The following is a 27,371-nucleotide window of genomic DNA, read 5'->3' on the forward strand; positions in this document are numbered from 1 at the left end:
TCTCGGGCTAAACATCAGAGAAGAGTCTATGATGGCCTCTTACCCAATAAAACAGTCCTATTTTTAGACATTCACATCTACAAAGCACAAACTCTCTAGATCTCCACAGTGCACACGGCTCCAGCAGGCCTGCATTATGCAGCTTATTTCCACATGCTGCAATACATGTGGTGGAAAACCAAATTAAGGCACCCTGCAAGCCTTACACTATTCTTTAAAATATATTAATGGCCCTGAGAGCAATCAATGTACAATGTTCTCTTAAAATATTGTTTTTTGATTACTATGATCTATGAATTCATTGCACATAATAACTCATGTTATTCTAAAAGCAGCAGCGAAGAGATTTTTCACTTAGCATGCACGGTAATGTACTAACAATATCTGCATATTAGGGGGGAAAAAAGTGTTTTACATAAAGGCACACAAGCACATGAATATGTGTGTGTGTGTGTGTGTGTGTGTGTGTGTGTGTGTGTGGGCGCGCATCTGCGCAGTGTGTGCGCGTATTTCATATGCACGAACACACAGTGATGCACAATAAACCCCAACTCCAATAAGCAGCTACAGTAGTGCATCAGTAGCAATTTTACACATTGAATAATCAGTTCACATCTGCTATATATTTACTGATGTGAAGCAATTACTTACATACACCTATTCATTTTTTGAAAAGTAATTGGTGAACAGTTTCTCTCAAGACACTTTGTATTCCTCGTTCCTTTCATAGAAACATCATGTACGTCGATTTTTACATTTTTCCGCAGCTAATGACGTGAGCTACGTGACTTTTTATTGCTGTGTTATTGTAGAAGAAGCAATACCGTCACATACCGAGCTCACGACTACAGAGTTTGGAAGACCGCCTTGCGAAATATTTGTACATTTCAGCCCCCAAAGATATTTCAGTAGCACATAAAGGCTTAAACTTATCGGACTTATTGGCGCAAGAATGAAATTACAGAGCACTCTCATGATAAGGTCTCACTGGAATTTTTTTTGTTGAATAATTGGAGCAACAACTTCATCGTGGCCCGCACCACAGGACCGATAAGACACCACTAATACATCACATTCCAGATTTAGTTAGTAATCCCACAATCTAGTTAAGGATCTGGAAATTAGATCTAATCAATTCATTCTACAGTCAATTAGCATAACAGATGGTCCACCAGGCATTAAAATTCACATTTTGTCCTCAGATATCTTATGGCCGACTACACTTTTGAAAATTGGAGTATAAAATGGAATGAATTATAATGAAATATCATTCCAAGTACCAATTAGAAGAAGTGGAAATCAACCCATTGCCTGAGATATTCCTGTTTAAATTGCTATTAAGGTTCATCTAGTATGTCTCTTTATACCTGTGATATGAACTGTACAGGAAAAAGATTTACAGCATGTCGGGATTATGTAATCCGCAGCAATCTGGCGTAACAAGGATTGTGCATGAACGTTCGAATGATAATAAACAAGGTGCATGTAGGCCAATCTATTCAATTTGTTTCCATTAACCCTCCCGTCTTCCCCATTTAGTTTTTTCCTGTCTTCATCTTCTCTCTTGCTCTCACGCTACCATTTACCAAACAGCTTTCAGTGCTTGTTGCTCAGAGGGACTGTTAAGTATCAATTCCCAGTGTCACCTTTATGGCTTTTATTTATTTGTCTGCTTGCTGGTGTGGAACGAGGCACAAGCATCACTCAGGTAGGTGGGTTATCACTCAAGTGCTAGTGCTCATCAATCTCGAAAATTTGACTTCCTGCATCACGTACAACTGTTACTGTCATATTAAAACGTCCCATTATAAAGATCAATGAGTTTTTAAAGGTGCTTCAGTTAAAGGTGATTGCCGGTGATGAACTACAAGACGCACTGATGATTGTTGCTCGGTTGTCCCTAATATAGCCCGTGATTTCAACATTGAGGGCTACAATAACATTAACTTTATCACTTTAATTGCACCAATCATTCTTGGCATAATGAACATAAAAGAAAATATTTTACATGAACTACATTGTAAACACTGCAGCACCAAATCCAGCTGTGCAAGAGAGGGTTAATAAAATGACTGACCCCATGAATAGAAAGAAAATCGCTCTTATAGTTTGCGTTCGAAATACACTGAAGAAGCTTATGGCAGTATGAGGACAAAAGCATTGCTTTCCCAGCACATGAGTGACCCTCTTAATATCCTATGGTAAGGAGTTCCGGAAGCACAGTGCCGAGTGTGCTGATATGACGGATGGCTTATTGTCACGGTGTTTGCGTTACAACCTGCTGAGCTCAAGCAGGAAGTGAGAAATCCAAGCATTCATATCCTAATAAGAGTCGCACGTGAAGCATGCATTCTCATTAAAAAAAAAATTGCTAAGCAGTACACTCTTGTCACTTGAGTGGTACTCACAAGCATACAACCTTGCTATCATTATGTATCTTTTAGTGCCTTTACACTATATACACATTTCTAAGTAAGAGATAGAAAACACACTAGTTATCAAAAAGAAAAACATACCCAAATGAAAAAAATGCATTTTTTATTGTAAATTCGATAAAACCCTCCTTATATCCATCCTGATTGATATTCATGTTGTGACCACAATAACCAATGTTTTTGGAGACATCAGTGTTAAATAACATGACTGAAGAACAAAGCTCCAGCTTTATGATGACTCCCATTTCTTAGTGTATTTGATGCTATCAGTATGCTCTTGAGGTATCCCACTGGTCTCTTTTCTCATCTCTCCCTGCACGGTACAGTAATATTCCCTAAGCTGCTGTCTCTGCTGATACCATGCCTGAGATGGAGTAAGAGGAGGGTGCAGGCATCTAGAATTGCCCAGCGTTAACCAATCATCTGCGACAAGCTCACACTACATTAACGGCGGTGACCTTTTCGCCTGTGCTGACAGTCATCTGTCAGCGACACCTCTCTCTCGGTCTTCTCTGCTGCCCCAAGAGGAGAAATAATTAGAACGACGAGGTCAACACAGGGCTACGTTGTTTGCCTCAATCCTTGGAGGTCAGGTGCCAAAACAAGGTAGTGAAATTAGCAGGATGTGATTTCCTCAGATGCTCATCATAGAGGAATGTTATCAGCCACATATTGACCAGTCACCATCAAATTCATGACTGTCGAGGCATTTTCTGACTCTACCGCTCATTATGAAATTTGATTGTTGTCCTCGGTGAAATGATGATAATAGAATGATAGAAATGTTCGACAAGGAAACATCTCACTTTTCAGCCATCAAAGAAAAACAGACAAGTATATGCACACCTGTTTTTTTTTTTCCCATCCTCCAGCCATCATCCACCCCCACCCATCCACACATAGCATGCACAGACACACTCCCACACACACACACACACACACCGGCACACACACACACATAGCCTGCTGAAAGCCATTACAGAAATACAATTTCTAATGCCTTCACACAGGTCTGCAATCGACTGCAAACAAATTTATATTCAGCTCGTAAACAGAGAGCTGCAGAGATTTATTTATTGAGCGGAGTGGAGAGAAACAAGCTAGCGTGTGAACCTTGGGTAACCCCAGAGCTGACATAAAGATGGATAAGTATACCATGCAAATGTACGGAGGGAAGGGATATATTGCACTCAGTCATTCAGCTGCCTGTAGAATTCCATTAACTCCTCCAGCTGCGACCATATCTCTGGGCTTGTACAAGAACTGCTATATACTGATGATTATTTTCAATAGTTTTTTAATCACTGTCTGGCAATAGTGCATTTTGGGGTTCTTTTGGACCTATAAGTGGAGGTTTCTTCTTGCAGCAGTTAATACAAAGGGTGTATAAACTATAAATTATACTAATCTATAAATGAAAACAAATAGCATTATATAAATATCATACTTTGTAAGGTTTTGGTGTAAAATTGTATATTATTCATTTTATTTACAGTTAACAAAAGATATCTTTGCTGGTGATTAGTGAAGCAGGTACAAACCAGATATGTATTTTTTTTTTGCATATTGCTGAGTCTATGCATTTTTTTTTGCAATAGACTTAAAATTACCATGTGAGTCCATGTATGTGTGCACATTTCACCTCCCAGCTTTATTTTTTTTAATTTACTGAAGAGCTGCATACATTATTAAGCTGGTAGCCAGTGCCTGAGACTAGTGGGCTATTCCAAAGTAAGTCAAAGCAGAGTTTATTCAAATAGGAGTACGGCTTCCCATTTCAGTGTTAATATATGGACATTCCATATAAGATATTTCAGATCATTTTTGCAGTTTTCTGATTTTTTCACACCAATTCCAGTTACAAAATGTGACAAGTCTGCTGAAAGTTTTGCAATATTGCATCATTCGCGATATTCAATATAAGTGGATATGTAATTAGAGTTGCAAAAACATTTATTTCATACACTACACATTTGCAAATTATAGGAATATGCATAAATTAGGAGATAATGTAATCGTACACTTACGCGGATAACTAATGGAGTTACGTTCATGCATTCTAATAATACAAACAAAAAAAAAAAATGAGGACCTTGACCTTGCATTATTATGTTTGTTGTCTAGTATGGAATTTGATTTATTTGTTATTGCCTTAATGTAGACATATTTCTAACATTCTTATAACATGCTTAGGCTGTATTTTATTACATATTTTCGACAACAGTCAAACAGTAGACTAAAACAAATTTGGACTGATAACATTATCTTAACATCAATATATGTAAATATTGCATTATGAAATTGTTTTTCTCTGTGTTCAAATCCACTGAGGGATCGTTCTCTATCTGTGAGCTTGTAAAACTTCATAAATATGAGGCGAAGTAGCTTTATATTCTGTAAAAACAGAGTTATATTATACGAGCACACTAGAGCAATGATTTCTTCACTTCTTTCTCATCTTTTATTCAATGCAAATGTCTTCAGGTACAGTGTTCAGCTCGAGAATTTTGTGAAAATCTATATAAGGCACAAAATGCCTTCTTTCTCATCTGTCAGCTCTTCTTTTTTTGCTTTTTCAAATTGAATAAAAAAAGGATCTCTTCCTTCTAGTTGAGGCAGCTGCTAATTATCATTTGACCGGTATATGACCTCTAAGCAGCAGCTGCTTATAGCACACAGCATCACACACCATAACCAAGTGTGTACCAAGAAGGACAGAAAGAATCAAGAATAATATTGAGCAATTATGAGCAATTGTGACCTTTTAACTGTCATTTTGTTCTTTTATTTGACATAAAAACCTGCGATAAACCTACAATATATTACTGAGTAGATGTTATATAAAGTTGGAGAAGCAGTTACGGACAGGTTTGTCTTTCATGTGTTTGACTTATGTTGAAGTATTTTAATCCTGGACCTAAATTTATTTGACATCTCAAAGCAAGGAGGCTGAAGAACAAAAGACAAAATGACAAAAGAGAGGACACATATATGTCACTTTGCTTAAAAATGTGGATACTGAGACACACACACACACACACACACACACACACGCGCACACACACACACACACACACCGTCTAAAATGCCCTACATTTGTTTACTTACTTTTGCATTGGTCCTTAACCTTCCACAAAGTCAATGTTTATGTTACCAACATGTTGATGAGATCAATGAATCTGTCTCACATCTGTCCAAATAAGGAAGATCTTTTAGACTTCTCCAGGAAACGCTATATTTCTTGCAGTAGACAACACGTGCGCACACTTGGTTCATACAATGTACTGCTTTGCAGCGTTAACTTTGGGTGGTCTGTTACACATCACCAAACTTTTGACTCCAATTTGGAAAAAAAATCACTTTCCAAATTCCAAAATCAGACCAGATCAGCTCCTGAATGCTCTCCAGGTTCTCAAAACTTTCTTGCGTTGGCTAAATATTCCGATGAAGGAGATGTCCAGCTATTGGCCACGAGTTAGAGGGCACGTCATCCCCATCAATCACAGATCGAATGGTTCTGCAAGACGTCCGCTCGTGTGCGTGTGTGTGTGTGTGTGTGTGTGCTCGGTGCACGCGGAGCGTGTTGCCAAAGTAGATTGGGTTACTATCGGATGTAGGCTCGGCGGTCGAAGGAAGCATGTGCTCGGGGAACTCTGTTTTGACTTCTTACTAGGAGTTTACATGTCATAGAGACCACAGTTCACCAACTTGCACACAGCGCGTCAGGATTATGACCCAAGCAAACTTCAAAACAGACATGAAGGACATATCCGGGCCGAACCGAGCACTTGGGTATGTGTTCGCACTTAAAACCCAGATCCACCCCAGTGGTGTGAACAGGGCCAGATCCGGAGCACACATCTCTCCACACTTTTAATAAGACGTGTTGCGAGCTCGGCCCATTCTCGTGTCTAACATCAACTCTATGTGATGACCCAAGACATCATCTCGCTTTTCTGGATAGCAGTAACACCATGCATGATGGGTCTATCAACTTAGACGAGGCCACGCTGATCGAAAAGCCATTGGAGTGGATGAAAGTGAAGCGCAACCAAGCGGACAAGGTAAGTTAGAAAGTTTTTCAGGAGCGCACAGAAGTGTTAGAATAATCAAAAAAAACCGACACAACACTGATTTAACTAAATTCAACTAAATCTGCTAGAATAGAAATGTATATAGTTTATAATGTAATAAAAAACTATGTGTGAGACCAATTTAAATACTGTTGGGTCTGTAATTCAATTTTTTAAAAACTTTTAGGCATGCATATATTAAAAAAAATTAAAAAATGAAATAAAATTAATAGTCATTTTGGAAATATTTATTGTATCATACCAATAATATAGACATCAACTTTTCCCCACATGGAACTGACTTTACCATGTGAAGAACAAGAGGAAGTGGTGAGTGCTGCATTACCAAAGGCCAAACTCAAGATCTAAACACAAATTCTGAGTCATCAATTTCCAGATTAGACTTCCTATCAACAAATCTGAGTGATGAAAACCTTTATGGGAAGGTTTAAAACCTTGGGTCTGGTTTCCCTCGAACACATTTCATAGTATATCCATGTAAACTGCTAAGAGCCTATTAAAGGGAGTCCAGCTCCCCCTAGCTCCTTGTCTATTAAAGACCAAACACAGGAGTTTTCCTAATCCCAGCACTTGATGCAAAAAAACACTCTTAGCTATCAATTTTCTGTTCTAAAAACACAACTTTGTCGAAGATCCCTTTCCAAAATGCACGCAATCCTATCACGACTGGAGAAATATTAAACACAGCCACCTGTACTGTGGTTTGAGTTAACTTTGGGGTTTTTGTTCTTTCTCTTTGTAAAATTTTCCATGCAGTGACTCGTGATCTGTCAAATATATTTTACATTTATCGGTCATTTTTGAAGCACGTGGTGCCCATATCCCAGGATGAAGAATGGTCTCCATGGGCACACAAATGATGCTAACTAGCTCACAGACATATCTATCAGACTAAAGGTCTTGTGCAGCTGTGTTGCCCCTGAGATTGTGGTCAGGTGAAATGGATAAGGAAACTTGGAAGGGATAGTAGGCAAGGCTAAAAGCCTGTGATTAGCTTGGTGTGCAGGAGCATCTGGTGCTCTTCATTTTGATGTACCTTCAGTAAAACCACAAGAAACGGCTTGAGAATTCCAGGTATGTTTTGGCTGGGATGTGGAGTACTGCATTCTTTAGAAGGACCGAGAGGGAGAAGGAGGGAGGGGAAAATGTGCTTTATGTCTAGTTGTACGATTGCAACACTGTCAACACTTACTTACTAGGGTGAAATATTTCAGTATTTAATGCAGTAAAGCTCTTAGAAGAAAAATCTAATACAAATATTTTGTAGCCTATTTTATTTCTATTTTTTTTTTTTTTAAATTAAAACACAACATATTCGATCCAAATGAACCTTTCTATAGCATGTTTTAGTTTGCAGGTTTTTTTACAGACTGCCTGCATGCTAGGTCAAAAAATGCTCAATGTTTGTTTGTTTATTTTGAGACTCACAGTATCTCATTAGCATACTAGGTGGTAGGGAGAAGTTCCCACTTGCTATTGTGCTAATGTGTGCACTATTCTGAAGCAGAAAATAGAGAACAAACTAATATAAACTTATATATAGTCATATAGCAATGTTTTCATGGTCTGATCATCCAGTTTTGATCAGGTTGTACACACTGTAGACACAGATTCCTGTTCTTGGCTGACAGGATTAAGGATTAAGGATTAAGGTTGCATTGTTATTGCACATCCAGCTCAAGGTGCAGGCATGAGGCTTGTTGTGAGATGCTTTTCTGCTTACTGTGGTTGTAAAAAGTGGTTAGTTGAGCATTCTTGTTCGCCTGAAAAAGTCTGATCTCTTTCATCATTTAGGTGTTCTGATCCACTGGATTTCCACTCACGTTTTACACCATTCTGTGTAAACTCTAAAGACTGTGTGTCTTTCTGTAATACTGAAACCAACCCATTATGCCACAGTGAAAATCACTGAGATAACAATTTCTGCCATTCTGATGTTTGATGTGAATGGACTTTCTTGAACTGCATGTGGATGATTTTATGCATTATCCTGTTGCCACATGATTGGCTGATTAGGTAACCAAATAATGAAAGGTTATACAGTGTCACTCAGATGAAGATGGGTTCTCTTTTGAGTCTGGTTCCTCTTAAGTTCTTTTCTTCATATTGTCTTAGGGAGTATTTTTTTTGCATCTGTCACCTCTGGCGTTTGCTCATTGGATGTAATTGGGATAAATATATGAATTTAAAATGTGTATTCTTAATTGATTTCTGTAAAGTTGCATTGTGAGAGTGTCTGACTGGATAGCCAACTCAATTAACGATAGTCATCCAGATGATGATGACTTCTCTTTTGAGACTGGTTCTCCTCAAAGTTTGGTTCCTCTCAAGATTTCTTTCTTATATCATCTCAGGGAGATTGCCACTGTCATCTCTTTTTTTTGCACATTAGGTATAATCTTACAGGGATAAGTGTGAATTTAAAATGTATATTCTTAATTTATTTCTGTGAAGCTCCTTTGTAACAGAGTCCATTGTTAAAAATACTATACAAATTTTTTTTAATGAATATTCAGCGGATGAGCAGTGTGCCTTGTGTTCCTTTTAGAGTGACTGTGTATTTATACTGATTATTTGTTCAGATCAACAAAAAGCCTTCTTCAGCTCAGTGTAACCAAATCTTTTAGCTTTTTGCATGTCCAGATGACTAAGGCAATCTGGATCGATCTCTGCAGTTTTTTCCTCTCTGGTCACTCGGCATCACCATCCTGCCACTCTAAATAACCCCCCACCAAATCAATCCTAGTTTGATTCCTTTATGCCGTTCATTTCAGTAGCGAATATGTGATTATTTTACATTTGTAAAAGTATTGTATCATCATAGTCAACAATTTGTTGACTTTTAATTAACTTTTCGACTATTATTATTGTTTATGGACAAGCTTTTTAGAAATGTCATTATTGTTATTTTAAAGCATGCAAACTTTTAGAAGACCCCATTTAAAAACAAAAAAAGGGACTATCAGAGTGTTGCTGACAGTCAAGGGTGACCTTAAACCCACTTTTACTCATACATTATTTATTTACACAGTTTGATTTTAGTTGTTTTAGCTGAAATGACAAAGAACCATAAACTGTGCCAAGAGCTGTCATAGACAAACCCATATTTCATTACAGTGCTATTTCAGAATAGGCCAAGTATGTGTTTGTGAGTCAAAGAGAGAGAGAGAGAGAGAGAGAGAGAGAGTGTGTGTGTGTGTGTGTGTGTGTGTGTGTGTGTGTGTGTGTGTGTGTGTGTGCGTGTGTGTGTGTGTATGGGAGTATATGTGTTTCTCTGTACTTGTAAAGGTTGCCTGAAGGTGTTATGAGGTAAAACATTATTTCATTTCTCTATTGGCTGCCAGTTAAGTGATATCTTGATCATTTATTCTAATAATTGAACAAACAAGTCAGATGACCTCAGAACGGCTTGCAGATTCTTGTCTTATTTGCTTAAAACAAGAAGAAAGGCACTGTCATTCACCTCCTCTGTGAGACATGATTATTATACAGGAATTATGTGCACAGAGCCAAAATCTTTGTCAGACTTCGTTTCCTATTAATAAGCTTCATACTTATATAACACACATTTGACACAAGCAAGATTTTAATTGGATTCATTTATGCTTTGGACATTTTAGCACCATTTTAGATGTCTCTTTAAAGCATGCGCAAAATGGGATTTGATTAAACTGAAACCTGCAACAACAAAATACACCAGACTGGAATTAGTGCATGCAAGTTGAACTTGAATTTTCAGATTGTGATGTAGTTATTAACAGAATTAGAATTAACAAGCAGAATTGAGATTATTATGATGAATTATGGTTATGGGTAATGTTTCAGCTACATATCTACCATACAAAAGCGTATATTAATGTTTATTTGTTTGGCTGACAGATCTGTGTTGTAAAAAGGTTAGAATTTGGGTTAGCATTGTGTTCCATTAAAAAGTTAAAATGTTCTGAGATTATATAAATTATTTATATATATATATATATATATATATATATATATATATATATATATATATATATATATATATATATTTATATTTATTTATTTATTTATTTATTTATTTATTTATTTATTGTTGCCATTCAGATGTCTTAAACCCATTCCAGACATTGGAAAGAATGTAAAACATTGGAAAAAATATATATATTATTATATATTATATAATTATATAATTATATAATAATATTTTATATGTTTGTAACCATGCCATGGGTTACATTGACAGTATCCTATATTTAAAAATCCAAATCCTACCACATATAGCTACTATCCTGCAGCAACTTGGATGCTAGCCAACAAACCCTAAATTATAATGCAGAGTAATTTTATGAACTAGCTGTCAAAACACTCGATGTTTACAACTTTTATCAAAAATATGAACTCCCCATTGGCCTCCAAGTTGAATACAGAAAAGGAAAATATTTTCAAAGTATAGCCATGAGGCTGTGTGTTAACTAGACTTGTTAGTTGACCAATTGTGAGTTTGTTTAAACTGATACACAGCTGGAAATAGATGAGATATTCAGTCTTCCGAGAAGGATTTAACTGTAGATACGTCGGCCAAGCCGCAGGTTAAACTGAGGTTTCCTGATTCAAAAAAAAAAAAAAAGCCAGATTTATAGTATATAATTAGATATGGATGTTTTACATTATGTAAACATAAATGACTATGTTATAACTACAAAATGTAGTGAAGATTTCTTAGCAAAATGATATTGCATTACGTTTCACAGGACCGCAGTTGGACATTGCATATCCGTTCAGATGCTTGTTAAAATGAGTGAGTTTCTTTAGTGAACTTTATGAGCTTGATGAACAGATGGACAGTTGGATAATCATCGAAAGCTAATCCAATGTCATGGAGAGGTTTGTTTCAGGTTTTTTTACTTTGTGTTGGGCTACTGTCTTAACTGTCTGCTTCCAGATTGACACACCAAAATACTCATTTTTTATTTAACTTTTTTTGTAAAGGGTCACAAATTATTAAAAGGTTAAACCAGGATAGACTCCAAAACCAGGCTGAAAGCACAAGCTACAATAAAGCAATGTGCACTGAATGCTCGTGAATGCATGACTCTGATCTATTTTCTTGAATTCTAAATTCTTAAAACTTAACATTCACCAAAAATGCTTTTGACAATATTGTAGCTTGAAGGTACATCAGACACATGCATGTGGACATCAGCTCCGTCTTGCCACTTGCCCATACTCATCCTTGTCTAGAGCAAAGATGAAGTATTCTCAATATTCTTTCCAGGTCATGCTAATCCTAAAATCTCCCTCAGCATAAAGATAAAAACATATGCATTTTTTTTATTAACAATCTGTACAATTAATTAAATAAATGTATGAGAAATTAAAAGAATATATCACATGTTCAGTAACAGATATAAATGCAGTATTGCACGTTTAAAACAATGGCCATTTTAACTTGAATCTAGAACTTCTAAATTAAACACTGCTGCAAAAATGAGGAATTAATCTCTAGCAAGTGGCTAGTACAGTACCGCGTGGCGAAATGACTCACAATGAAAAATAGTCACTTTCAAAAGGTATCTCTAGTATGTCGGCTGAGGATGTAAATGTTGCAAAAGATGTAATTTTTTTAGCTGTAGCTGGCAACCCATTTCAGAAGAATAATGCATGTTTTTTATAGCATTATTTTTGAGGATGAAAACTTCAATCAAATTATATCTGAATGATTTGATTAATAAATAATTCAAAACATTATAATAAAAATAATAAATGCTGTGTTTTTTCTGGGTGAAATAATTGAATGAAAGTCACAGAGGGTTTATTTAATAAGTTCTTATTTAATTTTGTTACAGAGACGAGTATAATAGTTTGTGTGTGTGTGTGTGTGTGTGTGTGTGTGTGTGTGTATCTATATCTATATCTATATCTATCTATATCTATCTATCTATCTATCTATCTATCTATCTATCTATCTATCTATCTATCTATCTATCTATATATATATATATATATATGTACATGTATACAGTATATCATAGGGTGAATATAGTTGCCACCATAAGGCAGGTTGATGACCTGATCTTCAGTCAGTTAGTGCTTTAATTCCTGTGCCATCTGTTCGAGATCTGTTCGAGATCTGTTCGAGATCTGTTCGAGATCTGTTCGAGATCTGTTCGAGATCTGTTCGAGATCTGTTCGAGATCTATTCGAGCCAAACCAAATTCCAAGAAAAAATCTGAATGTGCTATACATGATATTGTGTGCATTATCTTATTTAAAGTTATACTAAGTTATCACAAAGCATACTAAGTGCATATAGAATCTAAATTCTTTAAATAATCTCCAGCTATAATTTTTTTATCATCCGGAATCTGCACACTGGGATATTTAGAAGAGCTCTTTTGGAAAAAAATGTTGATTTCTCTTACTTTGTGTTGCAGGAAAAGTCTTTTGAACTGGGCCACAGAATTGACTTCAGTCCCTGAAAGTGGACGGTGGGACAGCATTAAACTGAGGACAAGTCTCCACACGCAGTCAAGTTAAACGAGTTGGAGAAGGAGTTCCACTACTGCAGGTACCTGAAACGCGCGCACACGGGAGCCAGGTGGAGATCGTGAGCGCGCCGGAGAGTCCGCGAAGCTCAGGTTAAAGTGAGAGAGAACAAAATGTGACAGAAAAGAAGAAAACTTGCACAACAATAGTGTAGACATTTAAGACTGGGTAAGGTGTCTGGAATTACGTTAAGATACAACGGACATGCGCGCACTTGAGGAGTGTTAGTGTTCAGATCATTGATGTTTGCAGTATGCTGGAGATGGAGTGGTTTTACCCCCTACCCCCCCTGTGGAGTGGGGAAAAAAGCAGATTATCAGGTGTATAATGATGGAAATATACTGTATGTATTTCTCAACTCACCAGTCTTCCCTCACCTGTTGAAGTTTTGCTTTAATATGCACTTTATTGTTTGCAATAATAATAATAATAATAATAATAATAATAATAATAATAATAATAATAATAATAATAATAACTAATAATAATAATAATGATAATAATGTACTGTATATATTCAGTTTTTATTTTATTTTATGTGATTTCTGTTGTTGTTTTTTCCAATGTTTTATAAAAAATATTATATTTTAAAAGATTATAAAGAAAGCTTTTCTTCGGACGCAATATTAAAATTCTAAACAATTTTCACAAATAATATTAAGCACAAAAAATCTCCCTATAACCGTAGGACTTATAAATATTTATATAATAAGTAGATTAATGTAAATTTATTAATAAAATAACATGTCAACAGAGAGCGAGAGCGCTACACAGACATACGCAGACACACTCACACACACACTCACTCACACACACACACACACACACACACACACACACACCAGGTTATTTCCTGCCTGTAGGCCTACGACGTTGTACGTGTCATGTTTTCACGCTGCCTCTGTTTTTATCCGCAAAAAAGAGATCTGCAAGTCAGAGCTTCTCGTCTTTCTAAATAATGGCTAAACGCTGTCAACGCACAAAGTGCCTCCACTTAAAGTCGCTTATTTCCAGCCATTTACTCCGAGAACGGGTTAAATCCAGGGCCATAAGCTCAACTCAACTTCCCCCCAATACTAACTTTTCATGGTGAGGACCCCGAGCACTGTGCACTTCTCAGAAAAGAGACACGACACTTTATACAGCATTCTTCAAACCACATTTTTTAATATAATCAAAACCACTTATGTATATACTGTAAATATTACACTTATTATTACAGCTTTCCTGTATTCTCTTACTCAATTATAACATTCTGAATAATTGCTTCATGGCGTAGACATCATTAGTGTTGATGGATTTATTGACCACAGGGTTTATTGGCTTTCAATTGATTTGATTGGACTTGATCAGACAGGATGCTTTGCCTTTTTTTTAATGAAACACGAGAAGTTAATAGAAAATTGATCATGAATATTTAAAGAAAAGGATAACAAGCGTTTATGTTTTGGGAAGCGTCTGGCATTAAAAGCTTTTTGTATCGTCTGCGCGTTAAATGAGCCTATAAATCGTTCCTCAGCTTTATTATAGAGGAAGGAGGAAAGGATATGTATGTTTATACATATACATACATATATAAAACATAAGAAAATAAAAAATAAATAATGTTTATATATATATATATATATATATATATATATATATATATATATATATATATATATATATATATATATATATATTTACATTGTTCTTTTTTATTGAACACTAACAATTCTTTGGAAGCTCTCTCTTTCTAGTTGCGTATAGATAGTATAAATTATGATAATAAATAGAAAACGGGTTACTATATAACATATAACTTCTTATAAATAAATGCAAACAACCGTTTAATTCGGGACGCATAAAAAATTCTAGTAATTTTTTTTTTCTTTTTGAGCGCAATTAATCCAGACTTTTGCAAACAAGCAAGTGTCACAATTTCAATCTTTTTTTTTTCTTTAAAAAAAATAAAAAAAAACCTTTTTTTTTGTTTTGGTACAAATGCGACAACTTTGTATTTGACGCTTCCTTTTTGCCATATGAGTCTAAACTAAATCTAGACTCGACCGCCTTGTCCGCTAATGTATGCGCTTACTCTCCAGCCCACCTCTCACCTCTTGACCCTTGTTTGGCTTCAGGACAGCAGTGACCCGGTCAGAGCCTAAAGAACTCAAAGAAACCCGGGTGTTACTCAGTTCTGCAAATTTCCGTGTCCTTCGATTAGTTTCAATAATAATAAGTTCAGTAATAATAATAATAATAATAATAATAATAATAATAATAATAATAATAATAATGAAAAGTATAACATAATAATGTATGTAATTATTAGGATTTAGTGCATTGAATATAATTGGAGCTGCATGTAAATTCGTAATCCCTAATAATCGGCTATAAACAGTTGCATAATTGATGCCATTTTTACCCCCAAAATGCACGACATTGGAAAACATACTGTATATTAAACAATACTGGTTTTACAATATTTTTGGGCCAGTAATGTAATTTTATGTAATTTAACTAACACAAATATATGTAATAAGTAATAGTATTATTATATACATTTTACGTTACATACAAAAATTAATATATATATTGACCACAGTAATAATGTGGAGGAGAAATGGCACGCGGGGTCTATGCACACAGTTGCGTTAGTGTGTTAAGTTTTAAAGTGAGATGAGAAAAACTCGTGTGGACTGGACTATGGGATAAAACACAGCGGAACACTCTGAGATAACATTATATAATAGATTATGTGTAACAGTGTCAGTTTATGATAGTTAGCCTTGGCGTGAGAGCGCGCGCGCGCGTGCGTGTGTGTGTGACTGTTTATTGAAGCACGTGTGACAGTTTGTGAGCAAATAAAAATACGTTCATATATAAGGATAGTTTATTTTTACGTGCGCATATGTCACGTGACAGGCTCGTGCAACCTCACAACGCTTCTGCACTGTACTCAAGAAGACACACACACACACACACACACACACACACACACACACACACAGCCAATCACTTCGTATTACAATGCAATTACTATTTTTCTTATTAGCTTTATTAACTAATAAAGTGAAATTTTGCACTTAATTGAATACTACTACAACTATTATTAATAATAATAATAATAATAATAATAATAATAATAATAATAATAATGAAAAGTATAACATAATAATGTATGTAATTATTAGGATTTAGTGCATTGAATATAATTGGAGCTGCATGTAAATTCGTAATCCCTAATAATCGGCTATAAACAGTTGCATAATTGATGCCATTTTTACCCCCAAAATGCACGACATTGGAAAACATACTGTATATTAAACAATACTGGTTTTACAATATTTTTGGGCCAGTAATGTAATTTTATGTAATTTAACTAACACAAATATATGTAATAAGTAATAGTATTATTATATACATTTTACGTTACATACAAAAATTAATATATATATTGACCACAGTAATAATGTGGAGGAGAAATGGCACGCGGGGTCTATGCACACAGTTGCGTTAGTGTGTTAAGTTTTAAAGTGAGATGAGAAAAACTCGTGTGGACTGGACTATGGGATAAAACACAGCGGAACACTCTGAGATAACATTATATAATAGATTATGTGTAACAGTGTCAGTTTATGATAGTTAGCCTTGGCGTGAGAGCGCGCGCGCGCGTGCGTGTGTGTGTGACTGTTTATTGAAGCACGTGTGACAGTTTGTGAGCAAATAAAAATACGTTCATATATAAGGATAGTTTATTTTTACGTGCGCATATGTCACGTGACAGGCTCGTGCAACCTCACAACGCTTCTGCACTGTACTCAAGAAGACACACACACACACACACACACACACACACACACACACACACAGCCAATCACTTCGTATTACAATGCAATTACTATTTTTCTTATTAGCTTTATTAACTAATAAAGTGAAATTTTGCACTTAATTGAATACTACTACAACTATTATTAATAATAATAATAATAATAATAATAATAATAATAATAATAATAATAACATCAGGTATTAGGCTTGTATAATATACAATTATATACCAATTGTTTAATTGTTTTTTTATATGAATTATATATAATATTTACATATAAAATGTAAAATTTTATATAAAAATATAAATATGATTTATGTATATCAAACTTTTATATATAATCTAAAGATAAACATAATAATTATAATAAAGAAACAATAGCAACACAATATATATAAAATAAGTATAATGTTAATTACAATAAATAATTTTATTATTGTTACTGCTAGTTATTGTTTTTTAACAGCAAAATAGGCCATAATTTTTTTATTAATTAATCGATTATTGTATTCATTTTTTTGGTTTATTTTTAATTTCAATATCAACATCCAATATGTAAAAACAAAAAAAAACACCAGATGTAAAGTGCTCAGGTATCAATTCTCTATTTTGCAATTTTCCAATCATTAAATGTCTATAATTAAAGTTACACTAATACTTGAATTCTCAGTTCATTACAATCTTATATGCTGTGTTATTTAGATCTATTTAAGAAACACAGAAGGACAGATAACAAAAAGAAGAAAGGAAAAGTTCATTATCCAGCTTGAGTAGTTCACAGGAAACCCAATAACGCTAAGGATCAGCATACTAAAATTTAAGCTTACTTACATGTATAAAGAGCACAGAGTGGATTAGTGTCAATAACCTGTCGCTTGCATCGAACATAATCTGTTAAACTCCAGTAATAAACAACGGGCACATCTGCTACTACTGTAGCCCACACTCATATATCCAATATGGTCCATATAAATCAAGCTTAAATAAACCTATGCACTATAGAATGAGCAGTAGTTTTGTTTGTGTCCTATCACACATCAGGTGTAACCTCTTATACTGTTTATATTTTATATATCTACACGGTTTTACTGCAATTGTGAGAGGGGAAGTTTCCAAAGTCAAACATTACTGTTCATTTTCATTTTGTAAGTTATAAGAGTTTTGTAAGTAACAACATGAGCTGGTGATATGCTTCTGTAACAGTGCTTCTGTAACAGTGCTTCTGTAACAGTGCTTCTGTAACAGTGCTTCTGTAATGTAAGTTCTGCAACTAACTTATGGATTCTTTCCCAAATAAAGTCTGTGCAAAGCGATATAGTGTTCCTCAACACTCTCTCTGTCTTTGAGTTACTCTTATTTTCACCCCGATGCTTTATCTTGTTCTCTGTGCCCTAAAATTTGCTGTTATTGATGGCTACCCAAAGACGTCAATGCAAAACACACGAGGGAATGAGTGTGTACACAAAATGTCTCAGAGCCCTTGTTTCTTCTTTGTTTTACATGACTCTCGAGAACAGATGTTTAGGGACAGCTTACACGCTCAGCAAAAAAAAAATAAAAAAATAATCTGTGTGCATAGCAAACATCAGCACTCAGCACTTCTGGGCTCTGGGAATGTGGACGTTTGGGAGGAGGGAAAGAGGGAAAAAGGCAAGGAGAGTATTGGGGAGAGGAAACTGTGTCAGCGAGCTCAAATCTGTGTCAAGTTTACAATCTATGAGGTTCTGCCATTCAAATCGGTGAGGGACTGTGAATATTGGGTTAGTGTTTCACTGCTCTGTCTGTGGGAAGCTCATTTATTGTTTTCTATCGCCGCTCAAACTGAAGATAACCTTCTGTGAGATTTCGGAGGCGGTTTTGACCTCCACGGCATGCTTCTGACCACTCTTGTCCTTTGGAAAGTTGCACAGCAGCAAATAAATGGAGGATGGTGAAATATGGCTGGGTAATTTGAAGCATAATAAATGACAGAAACCATGAAGATTTCAAATGCACACAGGTCGGAATGCCCCAAACCAAACACAGACACACACACACACACACACACACAAACACACACAGAGTATATATATATATATATATATATATATATATATATATATATATATATATATATATATACACATAAATTCATCATGGAACAATAAATACTATGAAATCAAATGGTAAAAGGAAATTTTAGAGGGGTTTAGGTCGGTTATTTCTACTGTTAAAATCTTGTCATCCCTTCTATAATCCATCCATCCATCCTACTTCAATAATTAGCATTTATTTTGGATTTGTGTGTGTTGGATTTGGATAGAGTTGGATTGTCGTCTGCTTACTGCATATTCATTCACTGTGTTCTTTTCCAATGGAGCAGCTCCTAGAGTTATTTATTATTTTATTCTAGAAGATAAACTGATTGAAGTTTTAATGATTATTCGAAGTTTTTATCAAGTTAGTGCACGTTTTCCAAGTGTTTATAAGCAAAATGATCAGAAATGTCCTAAAGATTTAAATCTGTGCATATGACAGTGCCTTTGTTATATACAAAAATCATATATTGAAATATAAATTGGGACATAATTCATTAGCAATTAAAAGCAAAAAAAAATGGAGTGATAAAGCCCATGCAAAATATAGTCGTCTGTATATTCTGGCAAAACTGTTTCTGCAGCTCTCGGCTATATTTTATTTAATTTGTATTTTTTTTTACCAGGGAATGCTTTACTACCTTTTTGTTTTTATTTTTTTATTTTTTTTGCTTTGATATGATATGTCTAAATACTGTAAATAAAAAGGTGTGAATAAGCACACACAAGCACATTTTGCCTTTTTTTTCATCTTCAGCACCTCTCCAAAGCATAAAGCATTGAAACGAGCTATACGATGCTAATTTACTCAGGAATGACAGACCCCACACAAAATAATGTTTCATGGCATAGCGTAGAAATTGTGCCTATCAGGTTGCTTTTTCAGGCTGATTCAACACATTTTTGCACAGCATGTTTTTTCAAGGTGGTGATGAGCTTTGTTTTCTTTTTTTTTCTTTACCTTGGACATGGCCGTGCATGAGCACTGCAAATAAAGGAGTGTAAACAAGCAAGAACAAGCACTATTTTTATCTTCAGATGAAGATGAAATTGTAACCTCATGAGCTTATTTCTCTGAAGTCATTTCTGTGGTTACCCCAACAAACCCCCCCCCCCCCCCCCAATCTCCACCCAAGCTGCCCTTGGTGTCGTTGCTATAGCAATGCATTCACAGACATATGGAGAGGGGAGAAGAGACAAGGGTGGAGAGGAGTGGAGTGGAGAAGAGAGTAGACAGAGGGAACGACAGAGAAGGAGAAGAAGGGAGGGGAGAGGAACAAGGCAGGTGGTGTGTCAAGATTCTCCTCTGTCTTTTTAGATAAGCCATTGTGCTCCGTTCGTCTATCTTGCCTCTGTTCTCAATGGAAGCCCGGTTCATGAACTTTCCCCAATCGAAACATGTCTCTGCACAGCCATTAGTGCGAACACATCTTCCATCTTTCCCACTGTGGAGAAGACGGCTGCGCCCACACCATCATCAATTCAAACCTCAGCTTACAAACTGGCTTCGAAATGCTCACATTATGGCTTAAAATTGGCAATTCTTATTGGCAATGTAATGTCTTAACGCCTATACAAAATATGGTTTGGTGAAGTGAAACGTATGTTCTTTTCAGGCTGATCCATAGCGTTATTGTTAAATGCACCAACCATCACAACGATTTATAACTCAGCTCCTCAGCTTGCATCAGGACTTCAGGACTTTTTGTGGACACCCCAATTTAACAAAAAATATACTATTTAATATGAATATTCAAATATCATATGCACAGAAGAGTTTATAGAGATTTCTTTCTTAATAACAAAACAAGTAAAATGTTATTTGTCTTAGTAAAAAGTGCCTCCTTCTTCATAAAGTATATAGTAATAGATAGTAATAGTATGTATTAAAAATAGTACTATTTAGGACTCGTTTTTTATTTTTATATGTACACGTTTTTTTCATAATTGAGCTTAAATGTGCAATAATGAATGAGATTACCAAATTTGGATTGTAATAGTGGCAAAATTAAAAGAAAAGTACTCTCTTAGAAATCCTCCCGGTAGAGTAGATAGTGAATGAAACTATTTTGTAAACTCTCACATTGTATGAAATCAATGCTATCTCTGGTACAGCTACATCACAGGAGGACCAAAAAAGTGACAACTTGTCTACATGATACATCTCTACATGCACCAGTGCACACTGAGAAAAAGCGGTAGTAATCTGAGATGATACCATTTCTGCCTTGAATATGTATCGTTCACCTGAACAGTGAAGAGTTTAAAAGAATTGATGGTACAAAGAATGAAACAATTGAGTACCTTTTCTTTCCTAAGCTAGTAAACAGGACAACAGGGCTAATAATAATCTTTGTTTCCACTGGACAGGCAGTGTATAAGGGAGGACTCAGGTGTTTCACCAAGCCAGGGTTTTATTTTTCATCTTCGTGACCCTTCATTTCCCCCTCTCTCTCTCTCTCTCTCTCTCTCTCTCTCTCTTTCTTTCTCTCTCTCTCTCTCTCTCTCACTTTCCTTTTATTCATTCCTCTGCAATTGTACTCGGTATCATTTGTCTTTGCCCTGCCTCGATCTGTGAACCACTCTCCAACTGATATCAAGGGCTGACCTCTAGGCCTGCAGAGGTCAAGTGATACAAGGTCATTGGCAGGTCAACTCAACTGACTGACTGACCTCTGCGAGTACTTCTTCAGCCGGCCAATAGGGTAGGAGCGTTTCCCTGCGGCGCACAGTCACGTGAGCACGAGGCGTCACCAGGCAGATGATTAATGATGCTTTTAGTACCTGTTTAGAATGAAGCTGTCCACACCACACTGTAATTACCCACTCCCAGGCGGCAGCTGCCCAACATAATTGCTTTTTGTTTGTTGACCTGGTTTGCTGCAGAAAAGAAATAGCTTTGCCTAGGTGAAGTGTATGAATATGTGTGTTTTAGAGTGAAAGTGCCACAGGGGTGAGGTGAATGAGGGTATGTTGGTTTGTCTGGACACTCGGTACAATCCAGCACATTGAATACTGAGCATCCTCGAACCCAAGAGAGTTTTTTTTATTGTATGTGTGGGTGGCAATGGAATTTTATTTTTGTTTGCAAAGTGCTTTTGATCATTCCTCATTTTTATGTGATTCGCTGGCAACTGAGATGTAAACCCAGAGATGTGAATAAATCTGGAATAAGGTTTCAGAATGAACAGATGTGATTGTAATAAGTAATGTGAAATAAACAGATTTCAACAAATAAGGCTCCTCTCCACTTCTATCAGACATTTATCTTGGAACAAGCTTTTATTTTTCGTCAGGAAGCACTTGGGCTGTTTACGCCACTCTAAACACATAGTACATTCGGTTGCACATGAATCAGTTGACGATAAGCCGAATCTTCTATCTATGTTTGCATTCTCACAGGCGCTGCATCGAAGCCTAATTAGGTTTCACTCGTGAAGAGTTGAAAACTATGCCCATGCTGTTTTAGCAAGTCCTCAGAAATGTCCATGGTGATGATTAGAGAAGGGGTTTAAGGAAGGGAAATCCTTTCTTTTTCATTTTTCATTTCAGCAAAGCGCTGGTGCTCAAATGTAGAAACCAGAATTCACACAGCAAACATGTAAGCATACATGCATAATTCACCAGCAGGCCATTCAGCAGGCCCAACCCTCTCGAATGCTCTTCTATTAATGTCTGCTAGCTAGAGTATAAAGGTCAGGGGTCCAAACAAATCTGCCTCACCGTCTGCGCCTGAACCTACACTATACATCATTTCTCAACTCTAACACTCGCCATGTTTGTTCAGCAACATTTGCAACTTCTCTGCTTACTGTCGAGGCTCTGCAGCCACAGTTGTGCCAGTGAGGAGCAGATAAGCAGGTTGTGGCTGACCTACACAATGGCATAAACACGTTCAACATAAATCGCAGGCTCTTTCTTGGATCGGTGCACTGCAGGCCTGCTATCAACTCTGCCTGTATGAGCAGCTTTCATCCGTGCACTAGTTCTCACATAACTCAGGCAGCGCACCTCTCCCCCATCCTCATAAATAACTCAGCTATCGCCTGATAATGTCCCCTTAATGCTTAGTCAATAAAGCACAGAGTGCCGTCGCTTCTCTCGCCTTTCCAACATACATAAATATAAACATGGGGCTCCGACTGATGCGGTGGGAGAAGCCTGTTCTGTTGGACCCAGTAAACTAGAAAGAGGAAAGTAGAGCAGAGGAGAGGAGAGGAAAAGAGGATGAAAAGGTGAGACAAGGAGAAAGAGAGGAGGAGAGAGTGTACAGACCGCTCAGCTGCAGGTGTTTGTAAAAGATAGCGTTTAGGATGATGGGACTGAAATATCTTAGCACTGACAGATCACCTGCGCCGAGCAGCTACTAATGTAGTAATTAGTTAACCCATTGCTTTCGTCCACTCTTACGCCAGGGCCCATTGGATCCGTTTGGGTTATCAACAAACTAGCTATGTTCATTTGTCTCCTTTCCAGATTCGTGTAGTCACCAACTATAGAGAGAGACAGAGTAATAAAACTAAGAGTTCGGATCTGTATAGAAGCTTTGAAGGCACACAGGTCTAAGGGTGCTGTGAATTATTACAGAAGTAGAGGAAGAGTTATATGTTTGAAGGTCTGAAATAGCAGAGCTAGTGCTGTAGCAGATGTAAATAGCAGTTTCGCAACATGCAGAGATAATGAAATCAAGTCAAGACAGTAATGTTTTCTGTCACTTCCCCCCAAGATACAGAGCAAGCAGAATTTAAGGTAATGAGGAAGGAATAAGTGAGCAAAAAACCAACTCTGACGGAAAACCTTTTTCAGAAGATGTTATTAGAATATATACAGCTATAGACCTGGGTCTGGGTGGTTCATCTTTTAAGGCTAATCTCAGACTCACCGAGTGATGGTTGTAAGTCTGGAACACAAAATACAAGGGAGAACGTTTTGACTGCGATTATAAATGAGATTACTAATTGCAATTAGTGCATTTTTATAGCATTTAATATTCAATCATTATGAATCCCTGCCAGAATGTGTGTGATTTATGACAGTGCTGCTAGCAGGAATGAAATTCCGACTAGCCTATTCACTTAAAAAAAAAAAAAAGAAAAGAAAAAATGTTTTCCTGTAACCCTTCGGTTTAATAGTGCTGTAACTCTAGGATCAAGGTCCTGCATCTATAATTGTGTTTACTGGGTAAACATTGGCAGTGATGAATGAATACATCACTGTCATTGCAGAGGCCAAAACCACGGTTCAATTAGTACATGATTAAGTATGTTGCCCTAATCCGCACTATATTTATATATTTATACTTATAATTGAGTATCCTCATTGATGTTAGACATATTAGGCTTGAATGAAGAGGGAAACAGGATAACTTGATTTTCGAAGATCTGTTATCTGCCAGCCAAAAAAAAAAGGGGAGCAAGGTGATCTCGACGTCTGTTGCTCTGTCTGTTCTCTCGAGCCACAGCGCTGAGTGATGCTGCACGTAATTTAGACAGAAGCACTCCAAAATTAGGAGAGACATTAACGTGGGTATCAATAAATAAAGTACTAATTAAAAAAAAGGATCAGTGGTTGGTGGCGTGCAGGGACAGAATACCAATGGCAGTATCATGCACTCCCATCTGCAGTCATGACGGCATGTGGCAGAGGGGCAGGGCTAGTCGAGGCTCCACCAATCAGCTGCCTTGCCTCCGCTCTGTGACTGTGCAGTGAACCCAGTGCTGCTTCGTTGCCTGAGAGTGTGTGTGTGTGTGTGTATGAGTGTGTGTATGCCGCCAGGCTTTGAGACTTCACCATGATTAATAGCGGTAGGAGGTCTTCCCCTCCCTCTGTGCTGGAGAAAATGGAGGGGAAAAGGAGAATGAGGCAGAAATGGAGAAAACGATGCCTCAGAGAGAAAGAAGCCAGTTTCGTACGCAAAGAGAGAGCGAAAGAGAGTGAGAAACAGAGAGCGAGAGAGAACAAGAGATGTCGGGTAAAGAAAGAACAGCTAGAGAGATACAGGAGAATATACAGATGTATGAGAGAAACACAAAGATAGAGCAAGTCTGAAAGGTGGAAGCAGACTTGGCAGTTGGAGAATAGATTAGTGAGACAGGTTTAAAAAAAGAAAAGAAGAAGAAAGCAGGTAGTGATTGTCCATCAGGTGGATTTAAGGAACTCATGGAGATGCTTGGTAATGAGCTCTGACCATCTCAGCACCTTATTCTCTCTCGCTCTCGTTCTCCCTTTTCACTCTCTCGCTCACATCACAGTCCAATCCCTGGAGGATAATAAAGACTGATGACACTGATGCTGTGCCATCCGGCTCCCCAGCCCTCAACTGCAGAGCCATTTGCGCCATCATTTATCGCTACCCCTCCAATCCCCCCTCCTTTTCCCTGCTCTAATTCTGCTTTAATAACCACCAGCCCCATTCATCACCTTATTGACATGCGTGACAGACAGTGCGGCATGCGCTAACTCCCTGCCCTTTACTCATGCACCGGCGGGGTCATCCAGAGGTCACAGAGTCAATAATCACATGGGTCACACACTTCGAAGTCACTCACACCTGCATAGATATGTATGATGCGTTAGAAACGTCTAAACAAGCACTAACACAACAACATCAGCCTCGTCACAAAGGTTAACACGTGAGTCCGAATGTCAAACATCGAAACCTAAAGATAGAGACGTGGAAAGAGCGGCGTAACCGCGTAGGTGTGCGTCACAACAGCACGTAATTGCTTTCGATCTCCTCCTGTGACACGCAGACATTCGGTTGATGCTTTTGCTGTGAATTTTCATTGACTGTGTACTAATATCAGCTATAGCACAGCGCTGTTGAATAATCGATACGAATTGGTCATAGTGTGTTGATTTATTTTCTATAACAGACAGTGACTCGAATCGCAGGCTGATATGAAAGTGTTACTGTTGCTATAGGAACAACTTGCTCCCAGGGACGGCATGTTAAATAATCGAACACTTAGAATAAACAGATTACAAAAACGTGTTTTTATTTCACAAAGAAAAGAACTGATTTATTATTAATGGAAGGAGTCTCCAGTGCTAGTGGTTTGTAATGGTACATTTTCTCCTGCAGGGTTATTCTTCTGGAGATGGAAGTCTATGCTTTCTGGTTTCCAGGTAAAACATTTTTGTCTTGAAGAGAAAAAAAAAGAACGTCTGATGTGGTAATATCTGTTAACAGCTGATATAAGTAATATCAGGAACTAACTTGTGTTGTGGAAAGTGTGTGAGACATGTTTTTGCCATTCTTTCCCAAAAAAAGTGTCAAGAATGTCTTGAATGTTGAAAAACCTCAATGTGAAATAACACAGCTCTATGCTTGGCTACAACTCCATCATCCAAGGCCCAATTATTGCTCTGTAATGCATTTTAAGTCTCCTTTTCGCAAGCTTGAGACAGACAGGGTTTTTTCCTCATTCCTGTCCTGACAGTGACATTTATGTTCATTTCCTCTCTGTCATCTCATCAGGCATCTGGAGAGGCTGGATCCCCCTCTTGTTCTATTATTTCTCCATTGTGACAATCACACTAATGCAAATGGACATGCCAAGGGGACTGGGCTTTAGACAAACAAACAGAACGGACAGGAGGATGAAGTGACGCTCGGCCCGGTGGTCCCATGTGTTAGAAGCTCAAGGAAGCTTTGTCACAGGAGAGGCTGTGAGTAAGATTGTTACGCAGATGACCTAATCCACCACAATAAACGATTCTTCCTCTACACCCAGACGTGATCAAATCTTATTTTTTGGTATGTCATATTAAAAATATTTTTGCACTCTGAATTCCATAATCTATGAAATCAAACTTTTAAATAAAATCAAAAATGAAATGAAGCTGTTTGTATATAATTTTAAAATGTGATTTGGTGCTTAATGCAGTAGTGATGGGGCAAAAAATACATTTGAAAATCTTCTGTATTAAGCCTGTCTCATGGAAAAGTGAAAGCAATCACAAAATAAGAATATACTCTCTGTAATTTACTGCAACCTTTGGAAGCAAAAGAAGAAATCCTGCGGTTTGTTTTATCTGGCCATTCTTTTGACATCTACAACCAATATAGAGACTCGGCATTTGCAAATGCTGCACTATTATGAACGTTAAGTAGTTTTCCATAAGGACATTCATGATACAGTGACTTGTAGGACAGAAGCGTCCAGCTAGATATTTGCTGTGCAAATTTATAGCTTCTGGATGGGAATGCTTTATCACAGAAGAGACACTTTATTACAGAGGCACCATGAATAGCCCTAAAATTATATTGCTCAGGGATTTTCTTCGGCAATCAAGGCTTAAAAAATGTTTGAGAAAGGATCATCTCTAACACTATACACTTATACAATATATGTCCAAATGTTTGTGGACATCTGACTGTCATACACATATATTTTTTTACTCTATCTGTCTCTAGCCTGCTGTA

The 27,371-nt window shown here is 36.9% G+C and overlaps 1 long non-coding RNA gene across 1 annotated transcript; it reads left to right on the forward strand.

The window, feature by feature from the left end:
* Positions 1-5,982: 5,982 nt before the first annotated feature.
* Positions 5,983-26,787, forward strand: LOC124399097. The gene is made up of 4 exons (XR_006928167.1): positions 5,983-6,499; positions 12,943-13,076; positions 26,028-26,071; positions 26,424-26,787. It is a non-coding gene; the product is annotated as an uncharacterized LOC124399097 (long non-coding RNA).
* Positions 26,788-27,371: the final 584 nt, after the last annotated feature.

Source organism: Silurus meridionalis, chromosome 16 (genome assembly GCF_014805685.1).
Source record: "Silurus meridionalis isolate SWU-2019-XX chromosome 16, ASM1480568v1, whole genome shotgun sequence".
Lineage (NCBI taxonomy): Eukaryota > Metazoa > Chordata > Actinopteri > Siluriformes > Siluridae > Silurus > Silurus meridionalis.